The sequence below is a fragment of the Cucumis melo genome, chromosome 6 (assembly GCF_025177605.1).
Source record: "Cucumis melo cultivar AY chromosome 6, USDA_Cmelo_AY_1.0, whole genome shotgun sequence".
Taxonomy (NCBI): domain Eukaryota; kingdom Viridiplantae; phylum Streptophyta; class Magnoliopsida; order Cucurbitales; family Cucurbitaceae; genus Cucumis; species Cucumis melo.
Window position 1 is genome coordinate 21,889,140 of NC_066862.1, and position 18,433 is coordinate 21,907,572.

General features: G+C 30.0%; 1 long non-coding RNA gene across 2 annotated transcripts; it reads left to right on the forward strand.

Moving 5' to 3' along the window:
* The first annotated feature begins 8,931 nt into the window (after positions 1-8,931).
* On the forward strand, positions 8,932-13,051 carry LOC103491802 (uncharacterized). 2 transcript variants are annotated; one of them, XR_007821522.1, is made up of 4 exons: positions 8,932-9,279; positions 9,395-9,451; positions 9,649-9,725; positions 12,841-13,051. It is a non-coding gene; the product is annotated as an uncharacterized LOC103491802 (long non-coding RNA). The 2 variants fall into 2 exon arrangements; XR_538137.3 differs by having other exon boundaries at positions 9,395-9,725.
* Positions 13,052-18,433: the final 5,382 nt, after the last annotated feature.

Sequence of the window (18,433 nt, forward strand, 5' to 3'; positions counted from 1 at the left end):
AATTAAAGAAGTAAACTATCGTGTAAAAAAATAAATTATCGTGTAAAAAAATATAAACAATCATGTTCCAAAAGAGTTAAAAAAATCGTGTACCAAATTTTGAAAAAAAAATATCGTTTAGATTTGGGAATTTAAACGATCGTGTAACCAAATTTAAACATAACTCAATTAAACGATCGTGTAACAACATTAAACGATAGAATTGAAAAGATAAATTGTAGCCACATCTAAACGATCGCGTACCAAACAATAATCAAATATAAACGATCGCAAATATATTACACGCGTTGTTGATGGCGTGGTTGATGGGGCATTTTTGGTATTTTACACGGTGGGCCTCTGGCTTTTTCCATTTTTGGAATTATTTTATACAGTATAAATACTTTGTCGCTTTATTATATTTTTGAAAAGACCTCTAAGAATAAATTAATAAAGGAAAGACATAATAATAAATAAAAAATAGATAGCAACAAGGTATGAAGATATATGTAATAAATGAATAAAAAACTATAAAAGAAAATCTCACAATATAATAAATAAATAATTATAAGAGAAATAAAAGTAGAGAAATAAGAACAATAATAATAAGTAAATATTTAGTACTTTAGTCTTTTTTTTTTTTTTGAAAACTTGAAGAAAGATAAAATAATGAGAATAGTAAGAATAAGCAAAAAAAAAAAAAAAAAAAAACTTTGAAGGAAAATAAACCAACTAAAAAGAAGAAGATGAGAAAAAAAGAAGGGTTGAAATCTCAACACACTTAACTCACTTATTGTTTGAGATTTGGATTATTGGGACCAAAGTTCTACCATACACCTCCAACTAAGTTAGAGTTTTTTTTTTTTTTTTTGTGTGTGTGTGTGTGTTGGATTCTTGGCTTTAGAGGGAGAAAGATGAAAATTTAGAGGGTTACTAGAAGGGAAGATAAAATGGATGTCGTAGATCGTTTGGTTTTTTTTTCTTTTTTTTTTTGTATAAAGAACATATGAAGGTTAAGAGAAGTAGTGGCTATGGAGAGTAGGGATTTAGATGAAGAAGAGAGGATGTGAAGGTACTAAAAATTTCTAGGTTTTTTTTTTGTGGCCTTTTCTCTATTTTGTGTTGTGTCTATGAAGAAGAAGAGATTATTTATAGCCAAAATCATTTCTTCAAATGGCTAAAAATTCAAAATGGTGGAATTTTTGCATTTGAAAATAATACCAACTTTAGCATTCATATCAAAATGACATGAAGCCTTTAATAGCCAAAATCAAATTAAAAAAAGTTACCATATTTGGTATTTCTTCACCTATGTTAGTTAGACTAACTAATTGATTTAGTTACTCTAACCAAATTACCCACAAAACTTTAAAAGTACTTAAAATGCACTCTTTTTTAAGAAAAAAGTAGTTGATCACAAAATTAAAAATAAGCCAAATTAAGGAAATAATTAATCTAGCAATTAAATTCATGTTAAATAAGGTGGCTACATTGAGTATGAACATACTTTGGAACATAAAATAAATAGATAACTATGGGTCAAATATTGCCCCCATCATGTACTAAGGAAGGTGAAGAATTATGGAGAGTAAAAGATTGGTTAGGGAAATTACGAAGAAAGAGAAAAATTTGTTAAATTTTGGAGTAAGTACTTTTTAATTAGAAATTTTTTTAATGACACAAAAATTATGTCGCTAATTAACGAAACGAAAATTGTGTCAATAGAATTGTGTCGAGAAATAATCCGTATATTTATTTTCAACGACACAATTTACCTCACCCCATCCCTTTTTTATTTTTAACGACACAATATCTTGATTAGTAGTGTCATTAAAACTCATTTTCTAGTAGTGTATTGTGCACAGAGAAGATTATTTCGTTGTCGATGTTGAGTGTACTCAATGACAACAATGCGATCGTAAATGCTAGGCGTGTCCCACTATGACAAAGTGATAACTTGTAGAAATACAAGTTATTGTAGCCTCTTTTATAGAATAATGAGGCCAAAATGTAGAAAAAGTATATCAAAACGTCATGATTATGTTGAAAAAACATAAGTATTTAGAAATACACTTTACATAAGTATCCATGTCTGTTTTATCGCCTTTTAGTGTCCTAATGCAGGAATAAAAACAAAAGAAGAGACTAGTGAATTGTAGAGAATCTCGCGCAAGAGTAACGGAAGAAGACCCCGTCTGGCGAGAACAAATGCCAGATGAGGATCTGGAGGGATAGAAACCCTTATAATTACAGAAATCCAATTTTAATTGGAACCTTAAAAATACCAATACATTGGCAAAAAATTACAAAAATAATTTTTTATGGTTAAACATGCTTTGAATAAAAATACAAAGAAGAAAACTTACGCTTATTGACGACTCTGAATCTACCAATCACCAATTTGGGCACCACCACTTGGAAACCTTCCTATTCTCTGCTTGAGATGGTTTGTGGAAACCAAAAATTGGAATAAGGGAATGGAGAGAATTTTTTTTAGAGAGAATGGAGAGTCTTCTTCTTCGCAGAACTCACCCGTTGTGATTGTTACGCAAAGAATGCCCACTTCTTCAGACGGAAGAAGGGAAGTTGGAGATAATAAATGGGAACGTGGGAAAACCACCCACGTTCCCTATTAACTTAATAATAATTATTAAATTAATATATATTAAACTAATTAATTAATTTAATAATTAATTAAATCATATTTAATTAATATTTTCATTTAAATCATATTTAAATGAATATCTCTCGCATAACCTATAGTTTTAATTTAATTAATTTAATTAAATCAAATTTAATTAAATCAAATTAAACTAAACTATTAATTAATTCTCCAATTAATTAATTTCTAAATTAAATATCTTATATTTAATTTAATCCATAATTTGAATCATATGAAATATAAATTTCTCTCATAACCTATAGTTTTAATATGTATCATATACACATTAAATTTTAACTTATAGTTTTAATAGGAATCTAATTCAAATTAAACTAATATTTGAACTTATTCAAATATTTTATTCTCTCGTAATTTAATTTTGAATCATATCCAAAATTAAATTTATATAATAAAGTCTAATTAAAATATAAACTTTATATTATAATGTATCAATATACATTACATTAATTCCCAAAGTAAATTTAAACATTTCAAATTACAACCAATATAAATAAATCTCATTACTCTTTATGAGCTAGGAAGGGGACCTAATGGACCTACAGATCAGAAGCTACAAGGATATGAGATTAATTATCTAAACTCATTAACTACATTAATCAATATTCATTAACTGTGTGTACACTCCACTAAAGGCTCACAGCTGAACTCCTCTCACTGTAGATATATTTTTATGTCCACGGATATAGACCAATACCAGTAAGTTAGTCCTTCATAAGTGTTCGTAACACCAGTTGGGTTAAATTACCGTTTTACCCCTAGGTTACTTCTAGTCCTTAAATACCAATGCTCCTTTAATGAACAACCTGTTTATGGTCCAACCACTAAACAGAAACCCCTCTCGTGCCATAGAGAGGGTAGGGCCCTTTGTTCAAGACCCGGGACACCATTTAAGGCAACACTTATCTACTTACCCTAAAGGTGGGAAGGAGTGAATTCCATTGTGTGGTATGTTCCCAGCTCCCCACTCGGTCTTGTCTCCAAAATGATAAGCATATTGAGTTGACAATTTGGCCACTCTCACCCGTACAAATCAAAGGACAATCCCTCGCAAACAGGAGTTCATAATACACTCAGGATTAAGACTAAGTCACCTAGGTCATCCTAATGAAATAGAAATCCAACTAGTTAACGGAGTTATATCTAGTGATTACTATTTCGTGGTCCAGTCTTATAAAAACTCATTGCATAGGATACCCTCACTCGTATGTCGCATACATGAACACATTGGATCAATGTGTTTGTATCAAATACAAAGTGAGTCGTATCCATAGTGTTAACAGAATAAGATACCCAACCTTAACCCTATACTATAGACCCTTTAAGCTGATCTTGAACATTGATCCCTTTATGTCTCTACATACTGTTCAAGACTCATCAAATAGCTTAGGATGTTAGTTTATTGGATTTAGGTTATTAAGACAAAACTAATAATATAATCAATAACACTTATTAAAATTATAATAATAAAACACTTTATTAATGACAGTCAATTGATTATATTTACTATCTACGAGTTTTAGGACATAAAACCCAACAGGATCTACATCATCAAGCGAGGATAGTTCACTAGAGGACAAGAACGATGTAGTTGGAGTTGATGTAACTTGACAAAGGCTGCAATCGATGCTGACATGATAGAAGAATAGAAGTTTCCCGTCAAAAGTTGTCTATATAAAGTCTCCTTTTACATCAAGAGGAAGGAGGTTTGAATGTACCCATAATGCCTGAATAGCGCAAATCCTAGAGAAAGGCGATAAGGAGTAGCTTTTCCACAATCTGTCAAAGTAATTCTCTCCTTCTTCGATCACACTATGAGTGAGAGCTTGAAGTTTGAAGGAAAGGAAGTCCATTTCCCTTTTTACCTAACATGTAATCTCTTTCCATTCTCTTTTCTCTCCATTTTTTTAATCTTTGTAATATATGTTATTCATATTGTACAATGGCCGAAGGCCTACATTCTTTAAATATATATTACATGTTTATATCTCTTCAATCCATTCATCTCTTTACTTTTCATTTGTCAATGTGTTATTTGTAGCTTAGGACTCACGAGAGATTCTTATAAGTTATTTTGGATATAACTCTTATCACATTAGTTGAGCTATTTTCATCACTTGACCAATATTTATCGCAAACTACCTGAGAGGCAAAGTAGGAAGGATTTGGCTAACGCACGTAAGGAGGAGTTTGGAGACAAACTCCACCTTGGCGAGATAACTTCTATCATTTATAACCTGAAAGAAGGACAAGTGTGAGCAATAGGCATCGAGAGGTTGCTGTCCTTAAACGTAATGCTCTGTACATTTTATAAGTAAATTCTTCTAGATAAACTTGCCTAACTAGGTTGAGTCATTTGTACCCCGACAGTAGGACAAATGTGGCATTTAAAGACTCCAAGAGGAGCTCGCCTTAATCATAGACTAGTTAGGAAAACTATATCGCATCAAGACCTTCACGATCTAATCGCCTAGTAATACATGGACATTCCTTCACCCCATTCTTAATGCAAGCTAGTTTGCATCTTTATTTTGCATCCATTTAATTTCCCTTATAGAATCTCTAGCGTACATAAGTAGTTATAGTTCTGGTTACACTTGTTCATTCATTATTCTTTATTCTTTTATATAACCTGAATGATGAGTGAATCCTAGAACTAATCTTTGATATCAATTCCCTATGTTCGACTCTGGATCATCCAGATAAACCTATTGTTTTGCTTATACTTGGGCAAGCAATAGGAAAACTTGTAATTAACGTGGAATTAGCTCTTATACAATAAATAGATACATAAAGAGTACTTCGTATACAATGATCATGACCGATGACTTATCACATAGAATTAGTTATGCATGTAAACAATCCTGAGTCCGAGCGTAATGAGAATAATATCATTATCATATCTTCAACACATCATAGAGTAAAGTTAGAAAGCAAGACGATGAGAGTATAGGACGTGTCCTACTAGACCGTAGAGTAAAGTTAGAAAGAAAGACGATAGGAGTAGAGTGCGTGTCCTATTACATCGTAGAGTAAATTTGGAAAAAAAATGATGGAAGTGCTGGGCGTGCCTTACTACATCGTACAATTAAGGTACGAAAGAAAGACACTGGGGTATCGAGCATGCCTTACCACAAAGTAGTAAAGTCAAACTAGTTGCTTCTGAGCCATGAGTTGTTTTATCAGAAATGTTTGCCTAGAAAAGCATTATATAAATATTTCCTTTTAAGTGTTGCAAACTTATTTTAGTAAATATGCTTTGTTTTAAAAGTTATCATTCATGAGGCTATAGCTCATCCTTTTAATATTTATTTTCCTTACAGGTAGAGATCGTTGTTGCGACGTCTGTTAAAGCATCCGACTACTCTACTAAAAGTTGATTAGATTTTTGTATGCCTCGTTCCATGCATGCATGATAATTTGTAACTAAACTAGTAAGGGTAGTCATTGTTGTCTGTAATTGACTAGTAAGGGAGTTTGGTTTTGAGTTTTGTAATAGCTAATTGATTGTCATAAGACTATTGACTCCGTTGTGTATACCTTGATTATTCATCTGCCTCATACTAGTGATGCTTCTACTTTCATAGTTGATTCTTCCTCTTTCTAGTTAAGTTTCTTTTTTGGCCATCATGGGGGAGATAGTGGTTGCTAGTGTTCGAGGGAGTTGTTGATGATGTTCAACATTTGTGTTTCGTTGTGTTATCAGGCATGTTGTTGTTTGGCCATAAAAGAAATTTTGTATTAGCCAAAGGTGGAGTTTGTTATTAGATTGGCTGTAAAAGTTCTCTTTTATTTGTTTCCTTATTGAACTCTTACCTTATTGTCTTGGTCATTTTGACATTATATGGATGATTAATTGCCTTTTCATATTGGTCGTTGGGTCTTTTTCCTATTAAGTCATATGGCTTTTCATTATGAAGGTAAGTAAAAAAGTTTCTAATCTAGTGGTTTGTGCACAAGGGAGCCTAAACACACCATAGATCAAGGGGAGTTTGGTATGAGCGAAGAAGAGTCAATCAAGTATCAACTACTTAGGAGAAGCCTAAGTGATCATCTAGCTTAATCTTATCTATTATCAAGATTTCCTATTAGAGATAAGTTGAATACTTGTAATCCATATTATACACTCTAGTTAACTTTCTTCTCAATTGGACAAACACTATAAGAAATGAGCCTTTTAATAGTCCTTGAGGATAGCCCAATTTATTTAGGGCTATTGAAAAGTGGGGATAGAAAATAGGGCTTACAAGAAGAATGACAAAATTAAAGGTTTACTTTGGATAAATGACAAATTTATTTTTAAATTGACAAAATAGAAAAACAGAAAATTTTTAAATAAAAAATAGGAGAACAATGCCTTAAATGCCCCTCAAATGTGATTTCTAAATACACTTGTAACAAAATCCATAAATACTCTATAATTAATACAAACTATGCATCCACACTTGAATATTCTAATTTCCCCCCAAAAAAGAAAATAAACCATCAAATCATCTGTAAGACATCACATCCAATTCATTATTTAGAGTTTGAAAGCAATTGAATTCCCTAGCATCTCCTTTTTCACTTTTGAAAACTCTAGCATTTCTTTGTCTCATTTCCTTTTCTTCGATTAACATCTCCTTTCCTTCACATCTTCTTCATTCACGCCGTCATATCTTCTTTGTTCGATTAGCATCTCCTTCGTGCTGCATATCTTTTCGCCATTCGCCGTTCCTGACTTTTTGGTTCGCCGTTTCTCGCTTTTGAATTAAAACTATGACCTATGCAGTAAACTTAGGGTGGGATACATATCAAACATTATATGTGATATAATTGTAGGGATTCAAACTAAGAATCTAAAATTAATGTGTATAATTTGCATATTAAAATATTGTTATAAATTTGAATTAAAACTAACTTTACAATAATATATTCGTTGGAAGGCCCGATTAATATATATATATATATATATATATATATATATATATATATACGTTTTTTCATAAACAATTTGAAAAATAAAAAATATTAAAATTAAGGGATTATCCATTATATTTGGCGTAATCTTAGTAATACAAGTTAAGAATCTAAAATTAATGTATTTATGTATGCTTTTTCATAAATAATTTGGAAAATAAAAAATGTTAAAAATTAAGAGATTGTCCATTATATTTGGCATAATTTTATGAATTCAAATTAAGAATCTAAAATTAATGTATTTATGTATGTTTTTTTATAAATAATTTAAAAAATAAAAAATGGTAGAATTAATGGATTGTTCATTATCTTTGACATAATTTTAGAAATTCAAATTAAGAATCTAAACTTAATGTATTATGTGTGTGTGTGTGTGTTTTTTTTTTTTGTAAATAATTTATAAAATAAAAAATGGTTAAATTAATGGATTATCCATTATCTTTGACATGATTTTAGGAACTCAATTTTGAATCTAAAATCAATTAATTTATGTATGTTTTTTCGTAAATAATTTGAAAAATAAAAAATGGTGAAATCAATTGATTGTCCATTATATTTGGCATAATTTTAGGAATTCAATTTAAGAATCTAAAATTAATGTATTTATGTATGTTTTTTCTTGGCATAATTTTAGAAATTCAATTTAATAATCTAAAATTAATATCTATAATTTAGATATTAAAATAGTGTTATAATTTTGAACTAAAACTAAGGATGAAAAATAATGTTAAAAATAATGTTAGAATATCATATATGTATCATGTATTTTTATGTATATTTTTCATCAATAATTCGAAAAATAAAAAATGCCATCTTTGAAGTTATTTTAGGGAATTTGAATTCAAATTGACAATTTTAGGGGATGGTGTAGATTGAAATTGTTATTATTAATTTGTAATATGTATTATTTAATATATATTTTTTTATAAATAATATGAAATATACAAATATAATAATTAATTGATTTAGTATCCTAATAATTAGGGATGTTGAAATTAATGTCATATCTTTAAAAATTGTTGAAACAATATAATATTTTTTTTTGATTTAGTTAAGATTTATCATAAGTGAGTGTTGATAACTATGATATGTGATATTTTGTTTGATCCTTTGATCTCGACAATGCACACTGTATTTATCTATGAAAAAATGGAAAAATTATTATAGGAGTTAGTTTACCATAAATCAAAATAATTTAATTATCATAAATCAAAATAATTTAATCATTTACTATTTTTTTTTATCGATAAATGTGCTATTTCCACGGTTTGTAAGAATCAAATTTAAAATTAAAAGGCCCACCAAAATTTCACCCGAGTTTCTTTCGCTCCTTTCATTCCCCTGAGAAGCCTCTCCTTCGACGCGATAACTCACACGGTCGCAACATTCTACCCAACCCGTCTTTTTCGTTAAAGCTCTGCTGCCACGCACAACTCTTGCCAACCTTTGCTGCCATGCATGACTCCGGCCAACCTCTGCCACTACGCGTCGTCTACCTCTGTCACCGTCTCAGGTCTCCGCCGCTCTCTCTGCCACCAGTCTCTCTGCCACCCACGACCTACCTTTCGTTCAACCTCTGTCGCCGTTTATAGGTCTCTGACGTTTCAATGTCAGTCTAGACGAAGCATACGAGGCTCAATCGATCCCAACATGAAGTTTAGGTACAAGCCATTCACTCAATAACCTCTAAATTTCTATCATGACCAAGCTGGAAAGAATAATATTCACATTGCACTTGGATCTAAAATTATTTACTTGTTGTAATATCCATTTTAGGCTTCGGTTAAAATTGGCTTCACGTTGGACTCTCCAACTTTTTATATTGTCTGCGAGGTAAACCATATTTTCATCTCCATTGAAAGTTCAAATAATGTAATTTCAGTAGTCTCTTGCCCACAAAGTAGGACCATTTCGACGTTTTTTTGGAGGTATTTGATGAACTGCTTAGGCTAAAAATAGGCATTCAAATGGACAAGGACGATGGCCTATTAAATCTGCAAATTTTATTCTAGATCTTCTTAAGAATGCAGGGAATAATGTGAAAGTGAAAGGACTGGATGTTGATTCTCTCATCGCATCCCACATTCAGGTGAACCAAGCTCAAAAGGTAATTTCATAGTCTTAGTAGGTAAATATTGTGGTCCATTTGTATGTGCTAAATGCTTGTTTAAAAGCCTTCAAGATTAGTTTAGTGGGAGTGCTCAAGCTAATGAATGTCATGGTTAGAACTTATCTAACGAACAATGAGTAAGTTATGTTTTAAATTTTGTAGTTAATAGATAAAATTAATTCTACCAATATCTGGGGTTGGGTAAGGGTGTGTCAAGTCTAAGTTTTGGGGTACATTGTGGTTTATTCCTATTTATTTTATCTGGCAAGAGTGTCATTGTCCGTGGGGGGCTTTTTCTCGAATGATGTTTCTATGATTGTGCGGCTTATTATTATTATTGTATGTGCTCGTGCTACTTCTTGAGAAATATTATTGGCCTGCCTAGGAGTTTGTTTTTCCCTATTCTCTTTTTGTCTTTGCTTGTTTGGGTTGTGTTTCATTCTTTCTTTGATTTTTTCGGTATGTGATGTTTTGAGTTTTGGCATATCCCCATTGGGCTTTTGTTGTCCTTTACTGGTGTGCTTTGCTTTGTGTCTTTTGCATGACTCCCGACTGTAGGGTCCTCTTGTGGTTGTTTAATATATATGTTTTTTTTTTATAAAAATGTCTAATCGTAATTATTAAGCGGAAAGGTAAATTTAATAATGCGTAATACAATACTTGTCAGATCAAAGAGGAAAGCAAAAATCTAAAAGTTTCTCCTTGCATACCCTCGGTTGGGTTGGTTTTTTTGGAAGCAATTTTGTGCATTTATGAAAGACAAAATTAATCTTCTCTCTTCTGAAGAAATATTTCTCTCTTTTTTTGTTGGTTTGAAGGGGCTACTGTTTTTCCAATTCACCTACTCTTAGCCACAGAGACACTATGGTTTGAAGGGGCTAGGGTAGCCTCAAGCATCCGTTGAAGCTTTTGAAGTATTTGATGATTTTACAATATTTTTTTATGTAAATAGTATGTTGTTTGTATGTAAACTTTAGGATTAGTTTGTTTCTTTGTTTAGTCATTCGCAGATTTAGATGCTGAATCATCTTGTTTGTTTAGGATTAGTTTGTTTCCATTTGGTTAGCTTACTAAAAAATGGAGTGAATTAGAGGATTTAGAATAAAGGGTTAACAAAGGACAGTAGAATCACATCAGATATATATATATATATATATATATATATATATATATATATATATTTTACATTTTTATGTCGTTCATCTTTTGCCAAATAAGGATCAACAAAAATAACGGATCAAGTTCCAGTATTTTTTTTCTTTTTTGGGAAGACCAGTGAAAAGCTAATTCGTAAATTAGGTTTATGAATACAAACAATCCATTATCACAAAGAGTTCTTAACCAAAAAGATTCTGAACATAGGCACAAAAATTAGCAAATTGAAACAGAGGATATAGGCACATAAATGACCATATTGAATTATAATATATTTGAAACTTGCAGCAAACCTAAGTTGATGCTAAGGTGCAAAAACTCAAGAATAGAATATTTAAACTAAGCTTGAAGCATCTAACATGATCAAAAGAACTTGTTTTGTTCTGTATTTGAAAAATGTTGACTTCAATTGTCAAAAGTTGTCAAAATATATTCCCATTCTAGACTTTGCTCGAAACTGGAATGTGTATTTTTTGTCTTTTAGCTTTTAGTTTAGTGAGTTGCTTGCAATAAGTAATCATCTTGGTTTTCTTGGTTTCACTTTGGTGAAAAACAAATTTTTATTTTTCTTAGGTTGTTCTCTCTTAGTAGTCACTGTTCCATTGTATACTTTGTCATGGAAGGTTGAAGGGTATGAGTTATAGGAAAATGTGATCAAGGTGATGTTTAATTTAGCCGTTGTGTCTTTGGTATGGTGTATGAGTTAGGCAACTGAAGTGTTTAAAGAAAGTACCCAATCGTCAACAAGCTTCAGATTGCAGAATTAGAAATGGTTGGTGTACTGCCATCATATATCTTGATTGAATCACACACACGTACAAAAAGTTCTAAATTATAGCTTTTACGCCTGGTTGTAATATTTATTTGCTAGATCAAAGGGGCTAAGGAATCACAGAACATGTATTGCATTGTGATCTGATGCTGCTGATTAGATTGATAGCTGAAAATGTCTTTTGATTGATTTCTGTTCATAATCTTCAAATGGACCTTGAAAATGATGCATAATAATAAAAATGTGGGAAGTGAATGACTATAAGTGATGATTTTCTGCTCATAGATATATGTATTGGAAAAGATTTAGAAATCATTGTCTATGTTAGAATGTAAATTTAAGGCTTACGATGGGGTGGGAGGATGGGTTCAAGTTTTGAAGCAGGAAATAAGCTATTCCATGCATCTTTTATACCCATGAGTTATGCCCATCCATAAGCGTGGATTTTTTAAGTGATTATTATTTTGCTGTTTCTACTGTTGTGCTAGAACCAAGTTAGTTTCCTGGTACTTCACCATCTAGGAATGGAATAAGAAAAAGAGACTTTGAGTTTCTATTTTGTTTCTATTTCAAGGACATAATTCTATTATCAAAGTTTTTAGACTTAGAAGTTAAAGTTCTTAATTTTAATGCAATTTCATTTTTGTGCTTTGTTACTTGTTGAATCATGCTTGTCCTTAGTGTGTAAGCAGTAAACTATAATAGATATGTATATTATGAGATTTGGTTTGTCAACTACATGGTTTGTTTTATTTGTTGGTGGTTCCTTATCCAAATTTACGTAATTTGGATTTGGTTTTTATATGGCTAGAACTTGTTTTCTTTGTTGCTAGTTTTGGTTGTGTATGGAATGAGTATGTTGTTTTAGTTCGACTAGAAGTAAGATCATTGGTTCTATCATATTATGTGATGTTGTTACAACTTTCTTAAATAGTGTGTAGGAGTAAATTGAACAAAATACTAGTCCCAAAGAAATGGATTCTTGCTAGTTTTGGTTGTGTATGGAATGAAAGTTTTGGGAAGTACTAGTTGCATGACCATCTAATATTGTGATCATTGGTATGTTATCTTCTAATCTTTTTTATCTATATTTGTTAAAGATTTTCTATATTTTTTTAACTAATATCTACTATTATTGGTGTCTACAAAATCATGCATTGATATATGTTTTACAAATTTACGTAGGTGAATGAGATGGTGTCTTACTGGAGGAAAAAAGAACCAACGATGACAGTAGCTCATATCTATATGTTAATATAATTTTGCACACTTGTTGAATTTTGTTTGTATTTTAAGGGTTAACTTGTGCTGTTGATACATTCACTAAATACTTTACGTAGCTACCTTTATACCATTTAGACCACAACTTTATTTAAGTAAATTATTGAATTCTTTATTTTGTCATTTTAATAGATTATGAATCGAAGTTATTAGTATTTATTGTGCTATGAAGTATTTATGTGGGTAGCTTTAACTAAAGTTGAGTGTTTGAACTAAGATTTATCAAAAGCTAATTAATTCAAAAATAATTTTTGAGAAAAAAGTTACCTCTTTCATAGCCATAAGTTAAAGGTATAGAAAGCTTTATATAGCGAAAAACAAAACGCTATCAAAAGATTATTGTAATTATTATAATAATTGGAAAGGATTAAATAGCACTATTATACTTTAATATTACGACCGTAAATACTATATTATAGCTTAATATTAGAGATGTAAATGCTATATTATAGCATTGAAAGAAGACTATTATATATTAGAGATATCACACATTATTTAAGCTATATAAACTTATTATAGCTCTAGACTTAAATGTTTTTATAGCAATGTATATAAGTTATATTTTCATACTTTGCAATAACACTCATTATAGCTTCAGAAAAATGTTATAAAAAGTTCTAGACTTTTATTAGAACTTTCGAAAAAGGTTATAAAATGTCTATTATAGTATTTTTCGTTAACTATCGTATATGTTATTTCTTGTAATGAAAGCCTCCCATTATAAGGTGAGATTAATTTAAGTGAATTGGATTACTAATTCTATTGTGCTATTTTCTTTCTCTAGTGCATGTGTTAATTTTGCCTTTGTTATAACATTAGATGTAACATTTTATCAATTGTCAACCCCTCTTGTTTTTTCATAAGATTTTTGCTACATTTATTTGTTCAAAATAGCTTTTATCTTTTTCCTCCGTAGAGTTGAAATCACCATTCCCATCAAACTTAGCCACTTCAAAACATGTTATTTGTCTACCAATTATTCTTAGGTAGAGTGGTTCCACCAGTGGGAACCAAATTACACAACTTTCCACCTCAACTTTCTTTTTCTCTAAAAAAAAATATATATTAATAATAAAATAGTAAATAGTATACATTGGAATTGGAATGGTTTTGAGTGAGGAAATGGTTTTACGATGACTTTGGTCTCTTTAGAAATGATTGAAAAGCTTAACTTTATGAAACTGAGTCTAACATCAACAACTTTCTCATTTCTCATTTCAATTTCGTATCTTTAATTAATTCTTGCCTCTCTTTGCTCATTCCTTGCTTTGATTCTCTATATGTCATATGTTTCTTACAAAGCAACACTTTCTCTTGATTAACATATTGAACCCTTCGACGGATCCATACATGCACGGATCTTGTTCTATCCTTCTTCAACTCGAGTTTGGGTCTTTTATTATTATTATTATTTCTTTAGTTGAAAGGGTCGAATTTTTAAAACTCTACGTGGTCCCTTGATTTTCATACCAAAAGTTGTTCTTTTCTTAAAAATGATGTGTTTGCAACAATCATAAGTGCCAACATATATAGAATCTGTGTTAGGTTGGTTCTATGAAAGAAATGAAAGCTTCTTGTATTTATTGGTTGAACATTAATGGAGAAGCCATTGTAAAATGTCTTCATGTTAAAAAATAAAGGCCAATTGAAATTTCAATCATTCAATTAAACTTTATCAAATCTTTCTTGAAAAATTAAATATCGAAGAAGATGGATGTGATTGAGGTCGTAACTGGTGGCTTTATATATATTCAACAAAAGGCAATTAAATAAAAAAAGTTTGAATTTTTAATCCAAATTTGAAACAAACACAATGGATCATTAAATTCCATTTGATTAGCAAATTACAGAAGATGTTCCAGAATTACATAACTCTCATCTTCCATTTTTGGACAGATTTTGTACAAAGAAACATAAATTTGAGTTTTTTTTTTCCTGTTTGAGTGCATCAATTATGGAGACAAACGATTTAAAAAATGTTTTGATTTGTCAATTATCATCAAGTTGAATTCATAGTGAAAATGAATAAGATACTTTAAAAAAAATATTAAAAATATTGAAGTACTACTTTTTGTCTAATAAAATCTTTGCTTTTAAACTTTGTCAACTGTTATCTAAACAAATTGATCAATAATCTTTAAAAAAATAAACAAAACTATTCTCAAATTAAGCCTATAAACAGTTCTGTCATGTTTTACTTAATTTCTATATCAATGTTTTTTTTTATGTAATTTCTATATCAATGCTTTTAAGGATCAAGTCAAGTTTTTAAAAATAAAAAAAAAATAATCAAATTTTTTCGTTTTTAAATTTGGAAAAGAAACTAACTCTTTCTTTTTTAAAAATGAAAACTCTACTAATTAAGAAAGTAAGGGAAAATTAAATTAATTTTAAAAAACTAAGTGATTACCGTAGCTGATGAAAGCATTTAATTTTTTTCAATATCAAATAAAAAATTCTGTTTATTCATTTTCATTTTTATAAGTGAATAGCATGAGTAGTGAAATTTCATCGTACTATTCCGGTAATCATCCGAACTTTTGTTTTGTTTTTGAAAATTAAGTCTCCAAGTCACTTTCATTCATTTCTAATTAAGTGTGTTTTTAAAATCAAGCTAAATTTTGAAAACTAAAACTATATATAATTAACTTGTTTTTTGTTTTTGAAATTTTTGGTTTAGATTTCAACTCAACTTGAACTTAAAGAATGATGCACGCCCTTGTAAAATTACGAAAGAAAATAGATTTTGTTTTCATAAACCAAACAAAAAAAATCAAGAGAAATAGTAACCAAACCGAGAACTTTTTTTTTTTAAAAAAATTTAACTAAGAGTTCAAAATTAAAAGGGTACATATATAAGAACATGATAAGAATTATGACAAAATTTAAAAAATAAAAAACAAAAGGACGAAATACTTAAATTATCATTTTTCATCATCATGGATTTTGTAAAGTAAAATAATGTTGAAGGTAAAATAATAATAATAATGATGAAAGCAAATTGGAGGTTGAATAACAAATAAGTGTGTGGACGTGATTTTTGCTTTTTTCATGTTTATAATAATGGTGGGTGTAATATTATTCTTTTTCGTTGAACTTAGATATGGAAATTGTGACCTCTCTACAATAACATAGAATGTAAAGTGTGATAAATTACCAACATTATTTCATTGCATTACATCATATAATACTTACGTGCCATATAGGTCAAATTTATAATTCTATTTCAATACACAATGGAACAAAAAGATTTTATATATTAACAAATATTCTAATTATGAAATACTCCTTTTTTTTTTTCTTTTTTTCTTTTGACTTTCAATAGTTGTATTTATTTAAATAGAAAGATAAAATAGGAAATAACATGATTGTACCAATATTTAAACATATGTCTACGCTTGATTATAACAACCACTTTAATCAAACAATAGTTGGTTTTGTTGGTTCAAATGTATGTATACAATTAGATTATATTGTTTCATAGTATCATCTAAATCACATCTTTATAGAAAAGGATATATCGTTACTTTGTCTTATAAGCACTCAATCTCAATAGTTGTAATAGGACAAAGAACATGATTGTTTGTACAAATAAATGTTCGCCTCTTATATCCCTTTTAATATATGGTACATATAGATGTTTGGTTACTAGACTCTAGTATTAGGATATGCTTAAATTTCATTTTCAAGTGTTTAATTTTAAAAATAAGTTATTTTAACAAAAAAGAATCAATGTTTCAAAACCACTCAAAATAGTTGTTGAAAGGTATATTAAATAATTTGGATTAAAAGAGTTTAAATAAAAATAAGAATCTTAAAAACATTATTTTCTTAAGTCAATCTAAATGGTCACTTAACATAAGGACTCACCTTTCCAACTTAAGCTTAAGTCATTATTTAAACAAAATAAAGTTTCAACACCCGAAACTATGTGAACTCTTGACCATATTTTTATTAAAAAAAATAATTATAAAGTAACCTCAAAGGAAAGCCAAATATTTAAATAAATAAATAAATAAAATAATTTAAATCACACCCTAAAATCAAACATAGAAGAATTCATAAGTTTAAAATAAAAATTAACTATCAATAATTGTATCGTTCTAAAATCATCGAATCAAGAATAAGTAGTGGAAACATTAGTCATAACTAGTCTCATTAGCATTGTTACAGGTCCTTGTCACTTGCCCACTTTCCTTTACCTCTGCTTGAAAAATAAACATGGAAAGTGTGTGTATATTTGTACTCAGTAAGAGACCTCCTACTAGACCAACTAGATGAATCTCTAACTTCTTAATTAAGTATACCGTAATAGTCAAGTGATTCCATAGGAGCAGACATCAATCATAAAAGTGAACATGAGGGTATACTTATCAGTCAATATTGTCAACAGTTTTAAGTGGTGATCTCATAGGGACACCGTACACATAGGATATACCAACCTAATAGCTAAAGTCATTAGTCACCATCAGTCTAAGAAAATCTAATTAATTTGGTCAATCTCAGTTCAATCCAGTCAAATACATATCATGTAAAATTGAATCAACCTTCAACCTAGAATTCAGATCAAGATTTGGAATCTAAATTCGATAACTGATCGCTCCAACATTTCTTGTGCTCCTTGCTACCTAGCAACATCATTCTTGCTTCTCCTAAAGGCTTATTAGAGTGAAAGTTGTCCTCACAAACCAGCATGGATGCATTCAGAATGTTTTATCCCCACTCACATGTATCTTAGAAAAATTTCTAAGAGGTCACCCAACACGTTTAACTTTGGAGTTCCTATGATTGAGCCACTGAAAATGAAGGTGCACCTTGTTGGTATAGGTAATAACTTTCAATTCTTTAAGCCTTTCTTAACCTTACTTTCATGTCCTTAGGATCCCTCTCATTCAAATGTAATATTGATTCATTCATGTCTCTCTCCTAAGCTCACGGTGTTATTGATAACTTGTAGAAATACAAGTTATTATGGTCCTTTATGTAAAATAATGAAGTTTTATCGCATCAGAATATAAGAAAATAAAGAAAAAAGCGAGCGATATGATTAACTTGTGAATCACATCATGCAAAAGAACTCAATCCCTGTTCTATTGCATTTTTAGTGTTTCCATCGCAGGATAATAGGCAAAAAATAGAGTTCCGCGATAAGAATGTTTCTGCGAGGAGACGTGTCCAACCAATGCAACGACAAGCAATATTACTTAGGTTAGAGACTTCTTGCTTTACATTATCAATAGTACTATTAATATTACTCTCTTGAGAGTTAAGACTTACATCTGTCACATTTACTTCTTCTAAAGTGCATCCAAGTAGGCCTTTGCCATCTTCCTCTTTGTCACTTTCAGTAGTAGGCTCATCATCTAACAAAGTTACAATCATACCCTTCTTCTTCCTTTACAAAACATTTGGGCATTCGACTTGTTAATGCCTAAAACCCTCACATTCTCGACACATAAAGCTCTTATCAACTGATCTTGATGTATTTCCATTAGAA